Source organism: Elaeis guineensis, chromosome 1, assembly GCF_000442705.2.
Source record: "Elaeis guineensis isolate ETL-2024a chromosome 1, EG11, whole genome shotgun sequence".
In the NCBI taxonomy this organism is placed as follows: domain Eukaryota; kingdom Viridiplantae; phylum Streptophyta; class Magnoliopsida; order Arecales; family Arecaceae; genus Elaeis; species Elaeis guineensis.
Genome location: NC_025993.2, coordinates 2935373 through 2948634, shown reverse-complemented (window position 1 = coordinate 2948634; position 13262 = coordinate 2935373).

Sequence of the window (13262 nt, the reverse complement as noted above, 5' to 3'; positions counted from 1 at the left end):
TTGCCCCCCCTCGGCCAATTCCATGCATACTCTTCTTTTGTTCGCGTGGAGGAAATTTTTCCATTCTTTTCCACGCACTGACTCAACCCCATGCAATTTTCCCACACTCCAAGCCTCCCTCCTAATTAGAATTTGTTACTCCTCCATGCCCACAGGATGGAAAAAAAAATAGTAGGATCGAAAGGAAGAAAGGAGAGATGAAGAGATCGGCATCGTTTGTCCCATCCATCCCCCATCAAAGGGAGACAAGGAGAGATGGAGAAACTGGCGTCGCTCGTCCGTGATCCCCCCTCACAAAATCTAAATCCCTCCGATCGATCCCTTCGATCTTCCCCGCATCGTTCGGACTCCGATTGATTTTTCTTTTTAGATTAGTAATCGTCGTTCCCCAGATTGCTTTCTTTTGTGGTGGATGCCTTGTTCCGGAGAGAAGTTATTAAAAAATATAAGCTTTTTGTGCCCTGATTCATCTGATTTATCTTCGATTTTTTTCTCGGGGATTTTTACAGCATATTTCAGCCTTATCTTGTCATGGAAATATTTTTTGATCCAAAATTGATCTTTTTGGTTGTAAATTATACTAAAGATAGGGTTTTGGGTCACTGTTTGGGCTGATTTTTCCACTCGGGGGCATGTGCGTAGTCACAGCTCGTTGAGTGAAATGTCGGTGCACCTGCCTGCATGCACATGTAGCACACACCTGCCGGCGATGACGTCCCGACCTCGCTGTCGCCATCGTCGCCGACGTCGGGTGGAACCTCCATCGTCGGGGGAGTCGGGTCCACCTAAAAATATATAAAATGAAACACATTATTTATGGATCGAACGGGGCTATCGATCAGAGGATGGAGATTAGTTCAATGGCTTACCAGTGAGTGGAATGGGGGAGGGTGGCGGCGACAATGAGTGGAGCTGATGTCGGCTAGTGGATTGCTAGATCCGATTACGCAATAGGGTTAGGAGACTGCATTATTTGGAAGCTCATTCCATCTATAGAAGAATGGAAGCAAAACTCTCTCTCTCCTCTCTCTCATATTCCGAGCCAAGGGTTTAAAGCCGTGGGTGCTCGTTCATAAAGGTTGGAATCCATGTGGAAACACTATAGTACTATGGACCAGCACGCACTTCATGCTGTCTCTTTCCCATATACTCATTTGAGTAGAAATTATTGGTTAGAACCATTCTAATCAAAAATTTCTCCGCATTTGGATAGTAGGGCAGAAGTCGGCATCAGATCAATTGGATGAGCGACTTATTTTCTATTTATATTTTTAGTTTACATTTACCATTGGTTCTCTAAAGTATAAGATTCTAGACAAATGTGCATCTTCATAATGATATAATTATTATGCTGATTTCGATCCCTTAGATTATATTTGCATATTTTGACTTTTGTAATATATTTTATGTGTACATATATAAAATAAAAATATATGCTGTATTTTATTAATTTTTTTTAATTGTAGGACAGCTAATTATTATGGATAATCGTAAATGCAAGAGATGGATGGAGTGTAGTAGAGTGAGCAAGGATTACTTGGATGGATAGAGAGTTTTCTCAATTCAGTATTCAAATCTGATCTATTGATAGAAAAATTATTTGTCCTTGCAAAAAGTGTGAACGTTACTATCATAGAAACTGTACAGAGATTTAAGATCACCTTGTAGGCAATGATATAATGTATGGGTATGATGCTTTGGATTATGTTACATATGCAACCATTTCTAATGGAGTCACTATTAACGGGGAAGAAACATCTAGAGGCAATTATATGGTCAAATGATATATGAAGTATTTGGAGTTTATGATGAACTAAATTTAAATTCAAATACAGAGCCTTAGATGAAGCAAATTTAAAAAGATTTATAGAATCAGAATCCATAGAGCATTCTCTGCCATTAAAACCTATTTCTGTCGTAGTATTTAATCCGAGGTTGAGCGAACTCCAATCAATGTTTCCAATCTTCTTTATTTAAACGAAGCACCTTTCAAGCCTCTCTTTTTCTTTTTTGTCTCTTTTTAGTGGCTTATGGCCTGTTTCTTTTTTTTTTTCTGTGGTCCCATTTTCATATCCACAGACTTTTCTTTTTATAGCACAAAGGTTAGAGTCTATTTTGGACCCGTTTTCCACATCTCCTTATGACCACTCACCCTTTTTTCCTTTGCACATTGTTGGTTTCCGTGCTATCCCTTGCTTTTTCGTACACATGGACTTTAGAGACCTATTTGGACTCTTTTCACCTTTTTTCTTTTTTTAAAGTAGTGGATCCCATATGAGGAGGGACCATCCCAACAAATCTTCCTCTTTTGACTCATATAGAGGGATTCCATCAGGCCTATAGCTCCCTTGCACTTCATCAGTTTTGTCCCTGAAACTAGCTTCATTAACATATCTGAACTATTTTCTTTAGTGTCAACTTTTTAAGTTTGAACTGCTTCATCTCCAGCGCATCCTAAATCTAATGATATCTGACGTCGATGGTTTTGTTCTTTTGATGAAACGATAAGTTTTTTACTGAGATGGATGGTACTCTGGCTATCGGTATAAATGATATACATCTCTTACTTTCTACAACTTCTTGCAATAAGTTCTTTAGCCATGGTATTTTTTATCGATCTTCATTATGGCGATGTATTCCACCTCCATCGATGACAGTGTGACACACTTTTATAACTTCGATTATCATGATACCACTTTCCTTAAAAATATCATTGAATAACTTGATATGGATTTTTATGTGTCCACATCCTCTACCATGTCCGTATTGTGTAAACCTGTAGCACAAGATCTCTACTACCATAGCATAAATATATCTTGGATATCTCTTTAATGTACCTCATTATTCACTTCAGTGCTTTCCAATGCTCCTTCTCGAGGTTTGAAAAAATCGGTTGATCATACCAACTACATGAGCAATATTGGACCTGATGCATACCATAGTATACATAAGACTCTTCACGATAGAGGCATAGAGAATCTTACTCATCTCACTTGGTCTTTCTCACTCTTTGCAACTTTACTCTTTAGTCAACTTAAAGTATCCCGTAAACGGACTCATCACTGCTTCGCTCCACTCATATTGAATCGATCCAGTACCTTCTCAACATAGGCCTCCTATGATAACCATAGCTTTTGGATCTCCTATCTTAGGTTGTTCTCATCTCCAAGATCATTTTGGCATATCCCAAGTCTTTCATTGCAAACGTTTGACCCAACTTCACCTTGATGGTATGCTGACATTGGCAAACGTTGACCCACAATCAGCATACCATCAACATATAGCAAAATTATGATAAAATTATCATTAGAGAATTTCTTCATAAAAATGCAATGGTCAGAATTTGTTCTTTTATATCTATTCTTCATTATTAAGGAATCGAACTTTTTATACCACTATCACAGTGCTTGCTTTAGTCCATAAAGATTTTTCTTCAAGCGGCACATCAGATTCTCCTTGCTTTTAATTTTAAATCCTTTTAGTTGCTCCATATATATCTTCTTCTCTAAATCATCATGAAGGAATACCATCTTCACATCAATTTGTTCTACCTCAAGGTCTAAACAGGTAGCGAGATTGATGATAACTCAAATAAATATGAGCTTCATGATAGATGAGAAAATCTTTTCAAAATCGATGCTCTTCCTCTGATCGAAGTCTTTCACAACTAACCTCGTCTTGTAACTATTTTCCTATGGCTTCAACCTAACACCTATTTATTTTTAGATACTAGTTTTTTCTCAGGCATCTTTACTAACTCATATGTATTATTTTTCTACAAAGAATTCATTTCCTTCTATATTGCCTTCATCCACTTCTCATTATGCTATTGCTCTATAGCTTTGGAGCAGGACTCAGGCTCTCTTGCACCCATTAATAGTACGTAATCTTGTAATAGGTATCTCATGGATGGCCTCCACTCTCTTATGGATCTCCAGACTTCCTATACAGGTGGTTCAATATGTGGCTCAGTCTGATCATCATTTATACTCTCTTCAGCCTCATGACTGTCATGTGTACCATCATCTAAAGTTACTCCTTCGTTATTAAGACTCCTTAGGAAAGTATCTAGGCACAAGTTTATAGGACTGCTCGGGGTCAGCTTCAGCTTGTTAAGTTTTTCAAAATTGTCGATCGTCTGATCCTCTAAGAAAATAATATTATGGCTATGCATGATCTTTCGCTCCATAGGATCCCACAATCGCTAACTGAACTCTCTATCCTCACCATAGCCCAAGAATATGTACTGTTTCATCTTGATATCTGTTTTGGATCTCTCATCCATAAGAATATGCACAAAGACTCTATATCCAAATATTTTTAAATAATCATAAAAATATCTTTTTTCAACCATACTCTCTATGGTGTATCATCCTCAAGAGTATAGGAAGGAAAAAGATTAACGACATGGATCGCAGTCATCAATACCTCTTTCCAAAATATCATCGATAGTTTGGTATGAGAGAGCATGCTCCTGATCTTTTCACAGATCATTTTGTTCATCCTCTCAGCAATCCCACTCTGTTACAATATTTTAGATATTTTTTTCTCCAATCTGATTCCATTCTGTTGATAGTATTTCTCAAAATGATCCTCATATTCACTCCATTGTATGTTCGTATGCATTTCAGCTTTCGTGTAGTCTCTCTTTCAATAGAGATTGAAATTGTTTAAATATATTGAGCACATGATCTTCATGTTCAAAGCATATACCCTAATTTTTTGAGAGTGATTATCAATAAAAGTCATAAAATAAGAGCATCTACCAAGAGTTTTATCATTCATAGAATAAACATCATTGTAAATAAGATTTAATGCATAAATTTTTCTTTGAAAGAAAAGATTCCAAAAAGGGACTTGGATTTACTTACCCATCAGACAGTTTTCGTATGTCTTCAATCCAAAACCATTAGTTGAAGAGTATTCTTCTTGATCAAATTGACATCCTTTTTGGCTCATATATCCTAGCCGTCGATGCTACAATTTTAAGGTAGAAGATTCTTCCACTACATTTACCTCCTCCTTATTAAGTTTGGCTTGCATGAAATAGAGAGAGTTTTACTTGATGCCTCTGGTCGCTACTAGCGATTTCTTGATCAGTTTTCATTATCGTCTCCAAACATATTGTAGTAGCCCTCCTCATCTAATATCCCTATCGATAATAGGTTTAGATGAATATTTAGTATATGTCGAATATTTTTCAACACTAGCCTGTACCCCCAGCTCGTGATCAGCATAATATCTTCGATATCAATGAATTTTGATTCTCCATCATTTTCATCTTTACCGTCCCAAAATCACTAAAACAATAAGATGAGAATAATTCACATCTCGCTGTAACATGATATGAAGCGGCCGAATTGATCATCCAATAGAGTCTTGACCAATAGTACCTACAAGACCATCATTTATTGTACCACAAATAATGATCATCTCTCCACTCGAAGTTACTACTGTCATCTCATTGTTTGAGTTGGAGTCATCGCCTGATTTGTCTTTGACTTCTCCTTTTTCAATAATCGACCGTCTTTCTTAAAATGGCCCCTTTGCCACATTTATAATATTTGCTAATTGAGGATACGGATATCTTTTATGATTTAGCACGTCCATCATCTGAGTTAGATTGAGAGTCTCTATTCTTGCTTTTTCCTTTTTTTCTCTGATGAGGGCCTTATTATGGCTCGAGACCCCTTACTCCTTCCTCCTAACTTCCTCGTTAAGCACACAGTCTTTATCGTTACTAAGGCTATCAAACTTTTCGGTGAAGAATTACTTAGAGATACCATCAGAGTCTCCCAACTGTCGAACAAAGAACTCAACAATAGTAGGACTTGAAGCTCCTCATCTAACATCATCTTCATCCTAGTGAGTTGATTCACTATGCTTTGGAAGTTGCTTAGATGCTCTGCCATGAAAATCCTCTAGTTATATTTCATGTTCACCAGTTTGAGAATTTGGAATGCCTTATTCTGTGCCATCTCTCTCTTATATAGGCTTTTCAGTTTTAACTAGAGTCTATGGGTGTTAACCTCTATTAAAATCTGATGGAAAATGCTATTGTCAGTCTATTATCAGATCAGCTCAATGATTTTGCGATTCAATTTCTTCTATTCTCTATCTAACATCTTATCGAACTGAGCAATAATTTTTCGATTGAATCGTGAAGATTTTTATAGTAAAGGAGCTCTTTCGTATAAGACTTTCAAATTGAGTAGTTAATTGACGTCATCTTGATCATAGTACCCAACGAAGATTGATCCTTTATCTATTAGCATCTCAATTTCTTTTTCAGTATTTTGAATTTAGTGAAATTTGACTTTGATATTACTTGTTGAGATTTGAATATTGAAAGATAATAGATAAAGCGAAAGCAAAAAATCACGCTAATGATAATACCAAAAGTATAAAGAAATCACAGCAATCACAAGAATACCAAAATTTAATATGGTTCGACCGAAGCCTCCGTTCACACAGAGATGAGAGTAAGAAGGAGCTTTCACCATAATAATAGTTTAGAATACAAAAAAAAATCTTTCCTGACATCATATCGGGAATACCACTTCTAATATAAGAAAGAAGAAATCCTAGATTAAACAAATCTCCAGTAGAACTTTCGATGGAATAACTCTAATCCAAGGTTGAGCAAACTCTTCCAATCAATATTTTTTAATATCCTTTATTTGAATGAAACACCTTCCAAATCTCTCTTTTTCTCTCTCTGTCTCTTTTTGGTGGCTCATGAATTTTTTTTTTTAAGAATCCATTTTGAACTTATTTTCTGCTTCTCCCTGTGACCATCAATCACGTCGTTTTTTTTTCTCTCTCCATGCATTGTTGGTTTTCATGCCATTCTTTGCTTTTTCAGAAGCACAAGAACTTTAGAGTTTTATTTGGACTCTTCTTCACTTTCTCTCTCTCTATTTTTTTTTTTTTTTTAATTTTAAGCAGTAGGTCGCACATGAAGAGAGACCACACCAATAGAATAAATTCGACCCGATTAATTTAATTTTGAGACAAGCTTCTGCTCAACCAAATTAGTTTCAAGCAAAAACCAGTTTTTTGCAGATGCCTCATTTTGGGAATGACTGAAATGTGTGATCAACAAAGGATACGTATCAGTATTAACTTCATAAATTAATGCACAAATAGTTTTTAGTTAACATCTAAAAAAGTTGTGATATATATGACGTTTATATATGTATCTAGTTTGAGCTTGAGAGGCATCGGGTTCTAAGCTAGCTCACGCTTGGTGTTTATGCCAGCCGGACAAGATGTGATCCAGCCGAGCCCAAGCCGCCCTTCAATGACTCGGCAAATGTACAGCCGTGTTGAACAAGGTGGTCATCAGGGGATGCTATCACCAACTTTTTTGTGACAATTCCTGCCGGTTGAAGTGCCGTTGAATGGACCCCATCAACGACCAGCACATTGCCTTCCCAACCGTTCAGTTGTGGTCTCTGCGCGTTCCACTTTCCGTATGACCCTGGCTTGTAGAAGTACAAACATTAGGTATCTATTTGATATTGCTTTTATTTATTATTTTTTATTTCTAAAATTAAAAAATAGAAATCTAGCTCATTTTAGATGCTATTATTTTTATTTTTCAAAAAAATATTTTTATCATATTAAAAATATGTATAATAATTTTTAATATTTTTAAAAATAAAAAATTTATAATTTTTAATACCACCATCGATGCTATTATGATCACTAATATTGTCACCTTTATTAATATTACTATAGCTCACATCATCTTTGCTATCATGATTGATATAATTACAGTCTTCTTTGTCACTTCAATTATCTCTTACTACGACTTATTTTCTCCACCATTCTGCTTTTTATTATTACCAGCTCCATCACGCCTCTAATGAAATAGTCGTCGGCTCCACCATTATTACCACATTTACCACTGTTACTATCTTCACCATACAACAATCATATTCATTGCCATTACGTCTACCATTTAAAAATTTTAAAAATATGAATGCAATTTTTTTATTATTAATTTTGAAAATAAAAAAAGAAAATGATCTTTGCCCCCCTTTCATTTTACAAAAAAGGTCACACCTAATTATCTACTAAAAAATCTGACCAATGCTTAGAATAGTGTAAAAGATTTTCATCTGGCTGATAGCATTTTTCCTTCATAATCAATATTATGGGAGGCCAACTATTTTTCCAACTTCAAGAAAAACTTGTTCAGGCAAAGATTTTTATTCAATACATGGACAAAATTTTGCTTTTCCGGATGCATGTAACATATAGATTGCAACTTGTGACCGATAGATATGGAGGTTAGATCTTTTATGATTCAGCTTTTGTATCACAAAGTATAGTATGGCTTTAGATAGCTGTCATATCATCCATCTTATAGATGGATGGCTATGCTTATTTTGAGAATAGCCATCCATCTCTGATATGAATGGTGTGGAGGCTATCTAGGTTGCATAGTATCATACAATGCAAAATATATGCTATAGAGGATCCTGACTCAGTGGATATAGTCTTTGTGCGATGCTGTGGATTGAGTAGAATAAAGAGTGAGAATGAGGTCTTTGGCGTCTCTCAATGAACTTTTGCTATGGGTAAACTTCTCTTCGTATTTGCTACCTCTGATGGAGTATCTACTATTTTGGCATTCTCCCATCTTTTACAAAAGAGAGGAAAAAAAAAGAAAAGAAAAGAAAAGAAAGAGGAGAAGAAGATATTCTTCTATCACCAAATGTGATAGACATCTTGTTTTGCATTTATGTTGAGTGCATGTTAGGAGCTAGCATTTAGCACAAGACGGAGGTTCTTCTGCTGCACAATGCCTGCTAGCCAAACTCTTAATTGTTTTAATAGTTATTTCTGTCAATGGGTGTTACGCTTTTAATTTTTAAATTCTTCTTCTATCCTATGTATTTGATGAGGAGGGCAAGGATTTGCCAAATGCCTTTGAATAAGTTATTTAATAAAAGGAAATTATAAATGGATAATTCAGGCACCTCTAATATTTTCAATAATGTTGCACATATATAATGGCCAATGTCAACTAGTAGTAAGAAATTTTCCAATTTGCTTTCTTTGTGTCTGACCCTTGGATATAATAGCACAACAAACATGTAATTATCTTTTTGTAGAGAGAGATGGGAAGGGATTGAGCCGTTCATTAAACACCAAATTAGCAGTACTCTATTGTCACATCCAGAGCATGAAATAAGTTGCATTCTTATACAATATTTCTTCTTCAATTAAACCAAATAGTCTTATAACCTTATGACCTTCTTCTATCTCTGGGTATTTGCAGTCCATGTTGATGCCAACAATGCACACCACAAACTTTTGAAATTCAGATAAATTTTATCATCACACTAGATTCGGAGGTTTTAATTTTTCAAAAGCTAAACAGTTCCTCTTAAAAAAAATTAATATCAAATTTTATTTTTGTACTCATTTGAGTTGCACTGAACAATAATGATGGTGAAGATACCAACGGCGACTGCCAGCAATGATGATGGTAGCAATGATAAAACGATAAACTAGTGGTGGCTGTGGCAATAGAAGTAATAATAGTTGCCATGGATTGTTTTGATTTTCTAAGCTAAACTTTGAACTCTGGATTTTTTTTTAATTTTCATAATTTTTAGAGATATTTTTCAGAAAAATGAAAATAAAAATTAGAACTACATTGAAAGCAATTAGTTGGAAATCGCCGGAACATATTTTTCACCTGAGCTTTCATATTTATCAAAGCTTGAACTCGGATTCTGTCGGTCTTGGATCCCACAATTAACTGGACTTGTGATTAGATCCGCATTATCACGGGGTGAGTGTTTCAGCCAAGTCCATGGTAACAAAGTTCTAATCATAGATCCATGTCGACCCCAAACTGAACTAAAAAATGAATGATATGGTTTTGATCAAGTTTCGGATGTAGATCCCGAGAGAGAGAGAGAGAGAGTTCTTTCAAGCGTTGCCTATAGCCCTTAGCTAGCAATTGATGACAAGCTATCTGTGAAAGAAACAATGAATCAACCTACTTTGGAGTTAACTAAACTTTATTTTATTTTTCAGATGCATCACAAGCAACTATATCTTGGAAGTTCACATGCAATTGCCTTGCAATTCAAAAAAAATAATACTTATCATTGCCTTGTCTTCCGGAGGTCATTTCCCTAAAGCTGGAAGTTTAATTAAATGCAAACCTAAAACCTACTCCACCATGAGGTCTTCCTCATAAGTCAAAAAAATCAAACCATCAAATGAAGTCATCAGCCAGGAGTAAATATGTTGTCCACAAAAATTTTTAGGAGCGTTGCTTTTTTTTTTTCCTCTAAAGCATCAAAGCGTTATCATTGAGGATATCAAAATGCTTTCATCTCTAAGTGATTTTTTAAACAATGGATGGTTATGATCGTTATTATATTATTCATTTTTTAAAAAATAAACAGCATTTTCTTAATTAAATATTATTCTCCACCACAGTTTATCATATGGTTTAGATCGGTAAAAACTTTCTTGGCTGGTGTTGCAATCGTGTTGCCTTCCTCCAATTGGGATGGTGAGGTGCGCCGTGAATTATGTTATTTATTAAAATGTGTTGCTGGTTCATTATAAGTCGTCTTACTTTAGCGAGAGGATTACATTCTTAGCTGTTATTTATTCCATTATCATCCAAGTTACATTAATCTAATACTATCCAAACTAGGATATATAGGCACTTTGTTTTTAGTGGATTAGTTGGAGGAACATTGACTTCCTAAGGTTTTATTTTAAGCAACCAACCAATAGCATCCTTGCCTTTAATGATTATATAAAAAGGTCCCTGTGAGCAATTTTGCAAAAGATTTTACGAGGCATTGTTGGAGTAGAAGCCAAGGGCTTTGATCTAGTTTATGTTAGTTTTTATTTGCTCATAAGATTTATTTATTCTCTCTCTAATTTATCTTCCTCGGTTTTGTTCTTCTCGCAATCATTTTCTATGTTGTATTATTGGTGCTTGTTCTAGATAATCTTGGGTTGGCTAATCTCATTCAGCCATTGACCATATTGCTCTAAATAATATTAGATGGTCTATGGATTTTTCATATGTTTTAGATTAAGAATTTTTTAATGGTGCAAATGAGTTGAGCTGCTCGCAAGCTACTTGAGCATGACTCGACTCAGTTATTATCGAGCTCGAGTAGTTCGAAGAGTTTTTTGAATCAAGCTCGAATAGTAAGATACTCGATTCGAAAGATCGCGAACTTATTCAAGTTTATATATATTTTTAATAATATTATTTTTATTTATAATATATATTATTAGTTAGCTAAAGTTCAAATTCGATCCTAAACTTGAATTTCATGGCTCGAATGATATTCGAGTTGAATTGAGTCGATCTTGAGTATTATTTTTTTTATAGAGCTAAGCTCGAATTTGGAATATTAAGATTTGATTGATTTCGAGTCAAGTTTCGAGCTTCGGTATTTTGAATCAAGTTGAGCTCAAATTTCTAGTTATTTGACTCGGCTCAGCTTGAATAAGTAGATTTTGGTAGTAGGTTTATTTTGCCTTTGAGCAAGTAGATTTTGTCCACTGAGACTTTACCACCACACTTTTATTTCCTATGATGGAAAAGTTGAAACAACACCAATTATTCTTATTAGAGTTCTTGCAACAAGTTATATTTGATTAACCAAGATTTGTGGGAGACTGTTAATAGATTGGAAATGGTGATGCCATCTGATGTATTCGATAATGCAAATGCGAGGACAAAGTGGAGTATCAGATCTACCAGAGTAGTATTTTGTCTTTTAATTGCAGCACATGATCAAAACTTTATGCATATTAAAGATATTAAGGAGCTTAAAAAGCTTGAAATATTCTTGTTAATATCTACTTGTGTTGCAACATGTCGCAATTTCAGTTTTTTAAGTGCTAGAAAGGTGAATTAGTTATTTGCCCAATTTTCTTCAAACTTGAAGAGCTAGTGGGTTAGGGACCATAGTTAGATTTTGAGGTAGCTAAGGAGGATAGATTCTATAGTAGGTTATTGATCATAGTTCTTGAAGACCAATCAAACATTTCCATGCAGAATTGCTATCCTAGATATAAATATTTCTTATGATGATTTTGTCATCCTTGAGGATGATAAACCAAAGCATATATAAATGAATCTTATACAGAAGTTATGCAGCATATGGAGGTTATTAACGATGACCTAATTATTCATGAGATGGAAGAGTCGACTAAATTTAAAGCTACTTCAAAGTTCGAACGGTTAGGAGCTTATCCAATTATGTACGGGTGCATAGAGTTGTAAGATATGATAGACTAAGCCATATGGGTGCAGATATGCTAGAGGTGCGCATGTGTTCGAGTAAGCATACATGCATGTCAAAGCACAAGTATGATAAAGTGATACATGCAGGCTATGATCATGAGATTGCTAGGTATGTATAGATTAGATCACTTCGAGGTTGTGGATGTACAGGAAATGTGACTAGGTCTAGGTGCAATATCATTATCGCATGCTAGAGCGGCTATTAGGATACAGCTGCATGTACGAAGTGTTTAGTTAGTGACCGGAATCGAAATCGAAATCAGAATGAAAATTTGAATCCATAGGGGAGAGTAAGTATTGAGTTCTATATAGATTGAGTCATTCCCATTCCACTCTGGAATAGAAATCAAAATGGAACTTCTCCCAACCAAATGATTAGAATGAGAGTCATCCATTCCGATTTCGATTTCAACCCTCATTCCCTCCAACCAAATACCTCAGTAGAGTGCAGACGACACCGCATCAAGAGATATTTGGAAAATATGAATGTTGGATATTTATTGGTTCTAGTTCAATGATATCTTCACTTCATAACAATATGATCGATGTTGAGAGGATGCACTGAAGTCATCATCAACTTGGGTGCACACTAGAGGGGAGCAATCGATTAGAAACTACTCCATAAGGAGTTGCTTGTATGGAGTTGTCAGCATGGACTTCACAATAAGGTGGAGGGTTAATATTTCACTATGAATCTTAGTTTAGCGAGGATTTTATTCCTACTTGTTGTTTATTCCATTCTAGTTAGTTATCCCAACGTTACACAAGCTATGCTAGATGCCATCTTTTAGTAGGATGGTTGGAACAAAGTCGACTTCTTGGTTTCGATGGGCTTAGAAAGGTTTTATTTTAAATAAGCAATTGATACTTTGTTTAAGTATGAAGAAGAGTAGCCTCTATGCAAGGGAGGCAGAGTACTTTGGTTTTTGGATTGTGCATTTCATGAGATGTT